Source organism: Ammospiza nelsoni, chromosome 31 (genome assembly GCF_027579445.1).
Source record: "Ammospiza nelsoni isolate bAmmNel1 chromosome 31, bAmmNel1.pri, whole genome shotgun sequence".
NCBI lineage: Eukaryota > Metazoa > Chordata > Aves > Passeriformes > Passerellidae > Ammospiza > Ammospiza nelsoni.
Window position 1 is genome coordinate 3,715,741 of NC_080663.1, and position 13,329 is coordinate 3,729,069.

Below are 13,329 nucleotides of genomic sequence, written 5' to 3' on the forward strand. Positions count from 1 at the left end.
ATTGTCCTTGCCCTGCAGGAGCTCATGGCCAAAACAGGGATTCCTCTCCCAAATTTTCTTATATGCAAAGATTGTTCCCAGATGAAATCTGCCAGGAGAGACAGATCTGGATGCCTTGGCCACCCAGGGGCCACCTCTCATCTGCCTTTGAAACACTGGGATCATGTGCTTTTCTTTCTTATGGGAAAAAACCATCCATCTCGACCAGGTGCCCATGGCCAAAATTGAGAATCTGCCTCCAGAATTCCCAACATCCAAGGATAGCTCCCAGACAAAAGCTGCCAGCACTGACAAGTCTGGCTGGCCTTGGCTTTCTGAGGGCTGGCACTCATCTGCCTCTGAAACACTGGGGCTTTGTGCTTTCCTTCCTAATGAAAAGGACTTGTCTTCCTGTCCAGGCACCCACAGCCAAATATGAGATTGCACCTCCAAAATGCCCAATGTCCAAGCATAGCCCCTAAACAAAAGGTGCCAGGACAGACAGGTGTGGCTGTGTTGGCCTAAGGGTGGCCACCTCTCATCTTCTTCAAAAACACTTAGACTTGGCATTTTTCTTTCCTATTGGTAAAAACCATCCATCCTGACCCGGTGCCCATAGCCAAACCTGGAATTCTACCTCCAAAACTCCGTACATCCAAGGATTGCTCCCAAATGAAAGCCAGACAGGTCTAGCTGCCCTTGCTGCTTGGGAGCTGTCCCTCACCTGCCTCAAAACACTGTGCTTGATGCTTTCCTTCCTCTGGAAAAGAACCATCCTTCTTCTCAAGGAGTCCAAGGTCAAAACTGAGATTTCTCCTCTGAAATTCCATATATCCAAGGACTCCTCTATGACAAAAGCTGCCATGACAATCAGGTCTGGCTGGCTTGGGAGCCAGGACAGGAGCCACCTGTCTCCTCTTCTGCCTTTGAAACACTTGAGCTCCGTGCTTTCCTTCCTCTGAAAAAGAACTGTCATTCTTATCTACAAAGAAATGGCCAAAGTTGGGATTCCACCTCCCAAATTCCCTATATCCAAGGGTTGCTTTCATACAAAAGCAACTAGAACAGAGAGGTCTGGCTGACTTAGGCCTCTGATGGCCACCTTTCATTTGCCCCTCAAATATTGGTGTTCCCTGCTTTCCTTCCTATGTAAAAGAACCGTGCTTCTCCTCCAGGTGTCCATGTCTGAAATTGGGATTCCATCTCCAAAATTCTGTATATCCAAGGGTTGCTCCCAGGTAAATCTGCCAGTACCATCAAGTCTGGCTGGCCTTGGCCTCTGGTGGATGCCCTTGCAACACTGGGGCTGGGTTCTTTCCTTCCCATGAAGATCCCTGGGACACTGTGGGGACCTCATGGAACCAAGGGGATCATTGTGGCACCACTGGAGCCCATGGAACCAAGGGGATCATTGTGGCACCACTGGGGCCCATGGATCCAAGGGGATCATTGTGGCACCACTGGAGCCCATGGATCCAAGGGGATCATTGTGGCACCACTGGAGCCCATGGAACCAAGGGGATCATTGTGGCACCACTGGAGCCCATAGATCCAAGGCGATCATTGTGGCACCACTGGAGCCCATGGAACCAAGGGGCCATGGTGACCCAGTGGGGCTTCATGGAACCCAGAGACCATTATGACTCTGTGGGGCCTGATGGAACCATGGAGACCATTGTGACCCTTCAGGGCCTCGTGTCACCAAGGGGGCATTATGACATCTCAGGGTCTCAGGGAAGCAAGAGACCACTGGGACACTGTGGGGCCCCATGGAACCAAGGGAACAGGGAGCAGGTCTGGCTGCAAGCACTGAGCCCGGCCGGGGTCACGGAACCATCTGCAGGCCCCGGGTGAGATATGAACTCTTTCAGTGCTTCCATCCTCCCTCGAGTCAGAGAAAAGGACAAAGTGCAGGCACATAGAGGAGCAACATGAAGACGCCAAGGGCAGAGAAGAGGAAGTTGTGTCCCAGATGGGAGGGATGAGGAGATGTCCTGATCTTGGGGCTGAAATCCTCTTGTAACACTATGAAGAAGGATGTAACTGATACATCAGACTCTTCTTTTCCCTGTATCGCATTGAAAAGTACGAGGAAATGACTTGTTCAGCAAAGGCCTGCATGCTAAAATAGCAAATGTCAAAGTAGCTGTGATCCCATGAGAAGTTTGAACATGGAAAAAGGGAAGCGTGATGAGATCCTGTGCCTTCACAGGGAGAAGAAAAAGATGTCCTCAGAGATGAAGATGATTTCAGAAATAGATGAGGAGAACCTTTGCTCTTACACAACTCATCTTTTAACTAATACCCCATAAGTTGACATGGCCCATAAACACAACTGTAAAAGAGCTTTGAACCACTGGGAAGGTGTGGGATCTCAGCACCTCAGGATGGAGGTGCAGAGAGGCCGAGACCACCCTTGGGGGGCTCGGGAATCCTGGAATGTTGCCAGAAGTGTCTGGTGGCAGGATTTTGATCCTACACAGGAGATGAGACCTGTATGAGGACTGGGAGGATTCCACTGGGTGAATGGTGAAGGGATAAGTTAGTTAAAGTGTAAAACACAGGGTTTAGGATTTTGGTACAGGGGGGTCTAAAGAAGTAAGATGGAGGAATTGGGGTGTGTCCTGTCCTTCTTCTTCTTCTTCTTGGCCTCCATCTTCTGTGGTGGTGGTGGCACTTTGGGATTGGTCATTACTAAAAGTGCACCGGTTAATAAGAGTAGAAAGTATTGGAGAAAAATTATAAATATTGTACACGTAACTTTGGGTATAAAGATAAGTGACCGCCCGGGGGCTTCAGCAGTGTGCCCATGGCTGACTTGCTGTGCAGACCTCTGTCGGGCTGAAAGAAAATCTTTTAGATAAACAATTAATAAACACCAAGACCGAGACAAGATCAGAAGTCTCTCCTCGTCCTTTGAAGCGTCGGCTCTCCAAGGCCATCCCTGGGCCTTTCCAGGCCACCTAAACAGCAACACAGAAAACCTTACAGGAGGGATGTCACAATTGCAGATTTTTCTGGGCAGTTGCTATTCATGGAAATTGAGAGCGACAAGAGAAGTGTCTCTTCTGGACAAGTCTCCGTAGCATGAAAGAGAGACTCCTCTCCTTAATTGAACTCAAGAAAGACTATTCTAGTTGGGGTAAACTGACTGAAAATTCTAGGTTTGTCTCTTTATATTGCCAGTAAGAAAGAAAAGGTTGTAGGGAGAGGAGAAGTTTTCTGAAAGTTTTGTTCTTATTACTCTTTCTTTTAGTTGCTATTAATGAACTTTTCCTTATATCCTCTTAAAGTTTTGAGCCTGCTTTGCCATTCTCCTAATCTTATCACACAGGAGGAAATGAGTAACTATATTCTAGTGAGTGCACTGGTAATTAGCCAACACAACCCACAACAATAAATGCCGCATGCTCCAAGAAATCTCCAATTGGTGAACCAAAACCACTACAGAAATATTTCTGATGAACTGCACTAGAGCAGAGGGAATTCAAGGCAGAGCCATGGTTTGTCAGGACTTGCTTGATCCTAATAACCCCTATGGTGCATTTGGAGCTGAGACGTGGAATCTCAGGGTCTGAGAGGAGATTGCACAAACCTTTCCAGGAGTCAAAGTCAGAAGAAAACCCCAAAGTGTCTCAAATCATGGATGCATCCGACTGAGGTCCATCTGCTACACAGGCTCGTCATGGACTCCTTGGAGGAGAGATCTGGAGGCCAGGATGGCACAAAAACTTCTCAGAGATTCAGTGTGGAAAGGAAAATCCAGAGTACCTTAAAAATCTTGAGTAACTCAAAGTATTAATGAGCCCCACTACATGTCAATACAAAGCTCTCAAGGGACTCGTTAAAGCAGATAATTACGGCCATGATTGCAAAAACTTCTCACAGAGTCTGTATCAAAAGGGAAACATCAAGTACCTTAAAATAACTGAAGTACCTTGAATCATTAATGAGCCCACTGAATGTTGTTACTGACAAAGCCTCTCCAGGGACTCATTACAGCAAATAATTGGAGGCCATGATTGCACAAACCTCTCAGAGACTCAAAGGCAAAAGCCAAACCCAAAGTCCTTTGAAAAACTCTGTGAGCATTCAGGAGCCCCCAGGGCCATTACTGAGCAAGGCTCCCCAGGGACTCCTTCCAGCAGATCCTTGAGGCCACTGGGATGTGGGCTAGGGGGGGATGCTGAGGGCAGGACAATGGGCTGACAGTGCCCAGCCTGGCTGGAGCTGTGCCAGGAGGCCCCAGTGCCTCAGGACAAGGTGTCTCCTCCCAGCCCTTAATGGCACAGAGCCTGCTGTGCCCCAGGGCACCAAGACTTGGCTTCTCTTTGTCCCCACCTGTCATCACTGCCTCCAGTTCTCTGCTCTGCCTGGGGCCTGGGGACACTTTCTCAGTTGTGTTCCTCAGTGGGACCCATTAAAAGACCAAGAAACTTTGGAGTTGGATTCTGACTTGGAGCTCTGGAGAGGTTTCTTCAGCTCCCTCTCAGGGACTCATGTTCAGGGCCTGAGCACAAAGCCTGTGCTGCTGAGCTGGGCTGGGCTCGTGGCACAGAGGCAGCTCCTGGTAACCAAGAAGAGCTTCAAAAGCACATTTCTCTTGATGAGCAGCTCTTCTGCCAGCCCAGCAGGGCCGGGGCACTGCCTGCAGCCACCCTGGGCACAGCACAGAAGCACAGAGAGCTTCAATCAGTCAGGGCTGGGAAGGTGCTGAGAAGTGTCTGGGGCTGCAGGACAATGCAGCTGCAGCTCCTGGAGCCATCTCCTGCAGCTGGAACATCCCAATGCCTACAGACCCTGTGAGAACAATTCTGAGTATTTTTGGTTCAGGGGAGGTGAAATGCTCATCAAACTCTGATATGCTGAGGGGTTCTAATCAGTCATAGAATATTTCCAAGTCAAGGATTCTAACAAAAATGAGAAAATTTCCTAAGACTTTGAAATCAGTTTCCTGCTTTTGGAGAATGGCAAGAAGGGGGGATAAATATCAAAGGTAGGTTATGAATTATTAATTATGAATTTTGACAAGTGTCTGAGGCATCTGAAACTCTTACTTTTGGTGATTGTAGGGTCACAGGAGATCCCTAATGTGCTTTCAGTCTTTCTGTCCATGGACAGCAACAGCATCACCTTTGCTGGAGCCATCAGGCTCAGTCTGAGCTCTCCTTTCTCCAAGCTGCAAATAGAACCTGCCTCCAGCCAGTGCCCTGCAAACAACCAGGGTTCTGTCAGGCCAAGGAGAGAGCACAGAGATTTGGGGTCTGTGAGTGTTGGCAGGGAGAGATTGGGCACATGGAAACACCTGCAGAAGGGAAATCTCCAGGAAGCAGAGAAAAGATTGGGCAATGAGAGGAAACAAAACCCAGCAATACTGTGGCAGGGAGAGTTTAGAGATGTCCACAGGACCCCCTCCAGTGCAGCCCCTCCCTCTGAAAAAGCCCCCTCCCTCCTGTGCCCCAGCCAAGCCTCTGTCCTCAGGACTGGGGCTCCAAGGCGTGCAGCCCCTCCTGTGCAGGCAGAGCTGCAGCAGAGCTGTGGGGCAGCTCTGCAGCCCTGGGCCCAGTTCCCTCTGCAGAGCACAGGGCTGGGAGCAGCTGCCTGGCACTGGGGACTCTGGCAGGGGGCACAGCTGGCTCAGGGTGACGCTGTCCCCAGTGCCTGGCTCTGGGCAATGCTGTCAGTGCAGCCAGGGAAGGAGCTGCATCTCCCTCAATTCAGTGCCATCATAAGGACACTTGGGACTCTCTCTGAGATTTCAGTCCAAGCGGGGAGCTCCAATCCAGGGTACAAACCTGTCCTACAGCCTCTCTGTGTTATCTGAAAGCCCCAGGGTGAGACACAGAAATTCTAGGTTGAGAAAATGCCATTGGGTTGGTCAAATGAGCCCTGTGTGCCCTTGGGTGCAAATGTGGGGCTGAGACTATAAGAAAGCGATGGACATTTGGTGGACTGTGGGGGATCCATATGCTCTCAGCATTATCAGGATGGTTTTTAAAGGAAACATCAGAGCATTATCATCCTCTGTCTGAGAATGCTGAAAGCCCACAAAACCTGGGAGACAGACCACCTCCCCTCACTCTCCACTCATCACTTTGCCTCAGACAACTCACTCTGTTCTCCATGATGGCAGCAGAAATGCTGAGAGTTTCTGACATCCAAAAATAGTCAGCAGAAGAAAGGGAAGAGGAGTATAAAATCTCTAGAATATTTAAACAGACTTTCCCATTCCTGGGGGTGCAGATGTTAACAGGGCCTTCTGTGTTAACAGGGTTTCAAAGTGGAACATGAGGACAGGTCCCTGTCCTCCTCCCACATCTGCATAGCAATGTTGAATTATAAAAACACTGTATGTAGTTGCCCTGAACCTTAAGTCTCACTCAGGCACCAACAGCCAAGGCTCCCCCACTTGGAGCTGAAGGAAAATCTGCTAGAAAATCAAAAGGGTGTTAGAGGGTTACAGGAGAAGGATCTGTAGAAAAAGGCTTTGACTTTGCTGGAAGAAGTTCCTCCTTACATGTCACTGACCTTTCTCCATGAACAGCTACCCAAGTACAGACCCAGAAAATGTCCAACAGCAGCTCCATCAGCCACTTCCTCCTGCTGGCATTGGCAGACACATGGCAGCTGCAGCTCCTGCACTTCTGCCTCTTGCTGGGCATCTCCCTGGCTGCCCTCCTGGGCAATGGCCTCATCATCAGCGCCGTAGCCTGTGGCCACCACCTGCACACGCCCATGTTCTTCTTCCTGCTCAACCTGGCCCTCAGCGACCTGGGCTCCATCTGCACCACTGTCCCCAAAGCCATGCACAATTCCCTCTGGGACACCAGGATCATCTCTCATGCAGGATGTGCAGCACAGCTATTTTTCTTTGTGTTCTTCATTGGATCAGAGCTTTGCCTCCTGACCATCACGTGCTACGACCGCTATGTGTCCTTCTGCAAACCCCTGCACTACGGGACCCTCCTGGGCAGCAGAGCTTGTGTCCACATGGCAGCAGCTGCCTGGGCCAGTGGCTTTCTCACTGCTCTCATGCACACAGCCAATACATTTTCCCTGCCCCTGTGCCATGGCAATGCCCTGGGCCAGTTCTTCTGTGAAATCCCACAGATCATCAAGCTCTCCTGCTCCAAATCCCACCTCAGGGAACTTAGGCTTCTTGCAGTTAGTGTCTGTTTAGAACTTGGTTGTTTTGTGTTCATGGTTTTCTCCTATGTGCAGATCTTCAGGGCCATGCTGAGGATCCCCTCTGAGCAGGGACGGCACAAAGCCTTTTCGACCTGCCTCCCTCACCTGGCCGTGGTATCCCTGTTCCTCAGCACAGCACATTTTCTGACCTGAACCCCTCTCTCCATGTCCTCCCCATCCCTGGATCTGGCCCTGTCAGTTCTGTACTCGGTGGTGCCTCCAGCCCTGAATCCCCTCATCTACAGCCTGAGGAACCAGGAGGTCAAGGCTGCAGTGTGGAGACTGATGACTGGATGATTTCAGGAACATTAAAATATTGCTCGATCCTGACAATTACATGGAAGAAAAGTAATCTTTGATCTATTTTGTTTCACTGTAGTGTCTTTTTCTGTGTTTTACTTACTATCTCTTGTCAATAGAAAATGTTCATTGTTTATGCCCTTTCTCATTTTGTTTCTCTCCGCCTTCCTGTGGCCAGAGACTGTGTCAATGAGGGGCTGCGCACTTGGTGTCTTTAAAGGAATTAAAGGATCTCCCAGCAAAGTTTTCTGCAGAGATGCCGTTATGTTGCCTTCTCTGGAGCTACAGCAGCAATGTCTGTGTTCAGAGCTGGGGGCAGATCAGTGCTGGCCCAGCAGCTGTGCCCAGCAGCAGCAGCACTTGGTGTTGCCAGTGCTGCTGCCATGGGCCTGCCCCGCTGCCCTGGTGGCCCTGGTGTTGCTGTAGGGCCTGAGTGCTCTCGGGGCTGGGCACAGCCCTGGGGGTGGCAGTGCCAGGGCTGCAGCAGAGACAGGCCATGGGCACTGCTGGGGCAGCGCTGACGCCTCAGCCAAGGGCCTGGGGGCTCCAGGCTCCTTGCCCAGGCTCTCTCAAGAACACACCCAGGCCAATGCTCAGCACAGAAAAGCCCCGTGAGCAGCCCCAGGCTGGCCATGGGCAGGCTGGGGGCAAACAGCATGGCTGGGGCTCTGCAAGGGCCCTGGGGCAGATGGGAAAGAGCAGCAGAGCAGGGGCTGATCCATCCCCAGTGTGCTGGACAGCCCAGGGCAGCGTCCCAGAGCGTCCTCATGGAGCTGCCAACAACATTCCCCCTCTGCAGCCCTGGCCTCTCCCCCAGCTCACACAGGTGCCCCATCCTTGCAGGCACAGACACAGCAGCACTGGCTCAGCAGCCCCTGTTTGCATTGCACAGATGTCCTTGTTTAGGGCAAATTTGTTAAAGAATCTGCAAAGGAGGGCCCCTCCAGGAAGCAAAACCCACACGGCCCCTCCCCCCAACCGGTTCGGGAAAAATTCCTCGGAGAGAATTGGAAAGAACCTGTTTATTTCAGGCACAGCACCCCCCAGCACTCAAAATGAACAATACCCGATGACACTGCTCTGAGAAAGATGACAAAATCAGAAAGTCTCTCTCGGGGGTGGTTGCTCTGTTCTCAGTCCCTCCGGCGCTGGGATTGCTGCTGCAGCCGAACGGTGTTCCCGGGTCCCAGTCCGGAGCAGGTTCGAGATGGTCACAGAAACAGGAGAGGAGAAACAGTCCAGGAAGGGATGTGGACTGTTTAGCTAGAACTAGCTAATAAGCAGAGGCCAAAGCAGAGCAGAAGTGAGAGCAGAAAAGAGAGCAAGCAAAGCAGCAAGCTGAAAGCAAGAAGTGAAAAACAGCCCCTTGTACTGCTCGTCTCTGTGTCCCTGATAAGAGAAACCCAAACAAAACTTTGACCTTTCAGAGTCGGTCTTAAAGGCACAGAACAGATGAATGGGGATACAAGCATCATAACGTCACCCCAGGACATTCCACCCCCTTATCCCCATATCATCAACATACTACAACACATCATACATTATTCATACAAAATTTCCATCTGTTTCCCCAAAATTACAAGCAATACCCACCATGCCTTCATCACATCCCCACACTGGACCACTGAATCCAGGCCCTATATTACAGAGCTGCAGAGCCCCTTTTCACTTTAGTCACCTAAAGCTCCATCTATCACTTGCTCAGACCTTCGACACTTACACATTTCCTTCTCCCTCTTCCACTTGCCCAGACCTTCAACTCTTACACATTTCCTTCTATCTCATGTCTGTATGGTTTAATGTACAGACAATGGCAGTAACATCCAATGAACAGCAATAGTGCATATCATTCTTACCCCACAATCAGATCTCCCTGAACAACAACATTGTGTTGTTCCATCTCTTTGCATTATCCACCACGTGCAACCTGGTGCCTGAGCAAAGACAACCCCACGAATGGGTTTGTCTGTACTCCAGGCAGAATTGATCCACACAGTCTTCCCTAACAAACCTCTGATATGTACCACTGGGACTTTGTCTCCTTCTACTACATTCAGGGACTCAGACTGGGCAGGACCTGCTTGGTTGGTGGAACCTCGGGTGTTGAGGATTAACCAGATTAACCAGATGCTAAATACTACTCCCAATTTTTGAAAGATCCCCCACCCAAAGCTTTCAACTGGGGTTTTTAGTAGTCCATTGTACCTCTCCACTTTTCCTGCAGCTGGTGCATGGTAGGGGATATGGTACACCCACTCAATGCCATGTTCCCTAGCCCAGGTGTTGATAAGGTGGTTCTTGAAATGAGTCCCATTGTCTGACTCGATCCTCTCAGGGCTGCCATGTCTCCACAGAACTTGCTTTTCCAGGCCCAGGATGGTGTTCCGGGCTGTAGCATGAGACACAGGGTAGGTTTCCAACCATCCAGTGGTGGCCTCCACCATGGTCAACACGTAGTGCTTGCCCTGGCGTGTCTGGGGCATTGTGATGTAGTCAATCTGCCAGGCCTCCCCATGCTTGTGCGGACCACCGCACACTGTACCAGAGGGGCTTCACTCGCTTGGCCTGCTTGATGGCAGCACACGTCTCACAGTCATGGATAACCTGAGAAATACTGTCCATGGTTAGATCCACCCCTCGGTCTCGTGCCCACTTATAGGTGGCATCCCTGCCCTGATGGCCTGAGGCATCATGGGCCCATTGAGCTAGGAATAACTCTCCCTTATGTTCCCAATCTAGGTCTATTTTGGACACCCCTATCTTTGCAGCCTGACCTACTTGCTCATTGTTTTGGTGCTCCTCATCAGCTCTACTCTTGGGTACATGGGCAGACCTTCACAGGCAGTTTCCCTACCCTGGTAGCAATGTCTTTCCACTCTTCAGCAGCCCAAATTGGTTTTCCTCTATGCTGCCAGTTAGCCTCTTTCCACCTTTCCAGCCATCCCCACAGAGCATTGGTTACCATCCATGAATCAGTATAAAGGTAGAGCTTTGGTCACTTCTCTCTCTCAGCAATGTCCAGGGCCAGTTGAACAGCTTTGAGTTCAGCAAGTTGGCTTGATCCACCTTCTCCTTCAGTGGCCTTGCCACCTGTCGTGTGGGGCTCCATACGACTGCTTTCCACTTTCGGTTCATTCCCACAATGCGGCACGAACCATCAGTAAAGAGAGCGTATCGGGTATCTTCTGCTGGCACTTGGTTGTATGGTGGAGCTTCTTCAGACCGTGTCACTTCTTGTTCCCCTTCATCAGAGAGACCAAAGTTCTCACCTTCCGGTCAGTTTGTAATTATTTCCATAATCCCAGGGTGATTCAGTTTTCCAATACGAGCGTGCTGTGTGATAACAGCAATCCATTTGCTCCATGTAGCACTGGTGGCATGGTGCATAGATGGAACCTTGCCTTTGAACATCCACCCCAATACTGGTAGTCGGGGTGCCAGGAGGAGCTGTGCTTCAGTGCCTATTACCTCTGAGGCAGCCTGGACTCCTTCATAAGCAGCCAAGATTTCTTTCTCTGTTGGAGTATAGTTGGCTTCAGAGCCTCTGTAGCTACAACTCCAAAATCCTAGTGGTCAGCCTCGAGTCTTCCCAGGCACCTTCTGCCAAAGGCTCCAGGACAAGCCATGGTTCCCAGCTGCAGAGTAGAGCACATTCTTCACCTCTGGTCCTGTCCTGATTGGGCTAAGGGATACTGCATGAGCAATCTCCTGCTTGATCTGTGCAAAGGCTTGTTGCTACTCAGGGCCCCAGTGGAAAGTGTTCTTCTTAAGGGTGACCAGGTAGAGAGGGCTCATGATCTGACTGTATTCGGGAATATGCATCCTCCAAAAACCTATGGCGCCTAGGAAAGCTTGTGTCTCCTTCTTATTGGTGGGTGGAGACATTGCTGTGATCTTGTTGATGACATCGGTGGGAATCTGACGCTGTCTGTCTTGCCACTTCACTCCCAGAAACTGCATCTCTTGAGCAGGTCCCTTGACTTTGTTCTTCTTGATGGCAGAGCCAGCTTTTAGGAGAATCTGGATGATTTTCTCCCCTTTCTCGAACACCTCTGCTGCTGTCTTCCCCCACACAATGATGTCATCAATATATTGCAGGTGTTCTGGAGCCTCACCCTTTTCCAGTGCAGCCTGGATCAGTCCATGGCAGATGGTGGGGCTATGCTTCCACCCCTGGGGCAGTCGGTTCCAGGTGTACTGCATACCTCTCCAGGTGAAAGCAAACTGAGGCCTGCATTCTGCTGCCAGAGGAATGGAGAAAAATGCATTGGCAATGTCTATAGTGGCGTACTACTTTGCTGCCTTGGACTCCAGCTCGTACTGGAGTTCTAGCATGTCCGGCACAGCAGCGCTCAGGGGTGGGGTCACTTCATTCAATGCACGATAGTCCACTGTCAATCTCCATTCTCCTTCAGATTTTTGCACAGGCCAAATAGGACTGGTGAAGGGTGAGTGGGTCTTGCTGACCACCCCCTGGCTCTCCAGCTCTCGGATCATTTTTTGGATGGGGATCACAGCATCTCGATTCGTTCGGTACTGAGACAGAGTAAAGAACCATTCTGAATTAAGTGAAGTGTCTGAGAAAAGTGAAAAGTCTGTAAGGCCAAAGCTGAAAGAAAAACTCGCATGCCGAGACAGCAAAGAGACAGAGAAAGAAAAATAGAAAAGACCACAAAGTCAATTTGCCCCCGACTTAGAAATTCCTTTGATGAAGAAGAACTAGTGCTAAATGTCACGCAGAATGAATATGTATGAACTTATTGTGAAACTGTATGCATATGCATTTAGAAGAGAGATAAAAGAAGACCCGAGGTCTTCAGAGGCACGCATGCCTTTTTGGAGGACTTGCGTCCAGCGCGTGTTGTAATAAAAGCATACGAAGCTTTACAACTTTTACAAAGTTGTGAGGTTTCTTCTTTTCTCCGCAAAACATTATGGCGAGCCAGGTAGGAGTTCTCTGTCCCCGCAGGGGCAGGGGGGATAGATGGACCTCCAAGGCGCGCCCTAAGATTTTTTTCCTGGTGGGGCTCTGCTCGTCTCAACTTGCCACCTGTGAGGACAGACAAGGACCTGCTGGCCTGCGGAGGAAGATACGGTATGTACTGAGGGGCCCCCAAAAGAGGGAAAGGAGAGCAAGAGAGTAAACCACCCAAAGACGTCTAAGTTCAGCTGATAGAGCAGCTGTATTAGAGATGGGGTTCATCGTTCTGATAGAGCAGACCGCAAGCAGTTCTGAGAGTGAGCCGGGTGAACCCGTGTATGTGTGTGTTGAAGGTTCATAGTTCTGATAGAGCAGAACCGCTGAGCCCGTGTGTGTTTTGTTTGTGTGTGTGTGTGTGTGTGTGATGTCCGAACACTGCGTTTCTGTATAGTTAATGTGTGCATTGTGTAGTCAGTGCACTGTGTTTCTAATCGTGCAAGTGTATAAGTGTATGGTGTATAAAAGAGAGTAGAGCTACAGTGCCCTACAGTGCGAGGGGGGTGAGTACTACCCGTGTTTGAAGCAGCCGAGTGAGGCCTGAGGCGCCGGCTGCAGCAGGCTGTGAGGGCAGAGAGAGAAGTGCCCTGCAGAGAAGCGAGTAGAAGAATGTCAGTAATAGTATTTATCGTGTTTAAATGTAGTGATTTGTGTAGATTTGGTACATTTTAACCGTGAGTATGAGCTCAGAGAGTTCCTTTGCCTTAGATGTTTAGACTTGATCTCTAGACTGTGTGCTGTTATTTTGATTCTGTCCAAGAAAAATTGATGTGAGTAAATGCTGAATTATAGTATGCTGTGTTGTGTTGAGAAAAGCGAGCACTTTGAGAGATATGCCCTTTCCCAGTGATTTTGTGTGGTGATTTTCTTCTGTTGCATTGTAG

General features: G+C 50.0%; 1 pseudogene; it reads left to right on the forward strand.

Annotated features, from left to right (window-relative positions):
• The first annotated feature begins 6,546 nt into the window (after positions 1–6,546).
• LOC132085537 (olfactory receptor 14C36-like) lies at positions 6,547–7,464 on the forward strand (annotated as a pseudogene).
• The last annotated feature ends 5,865 nt before the right edge of the window (positions 7,465–13,329 follow it).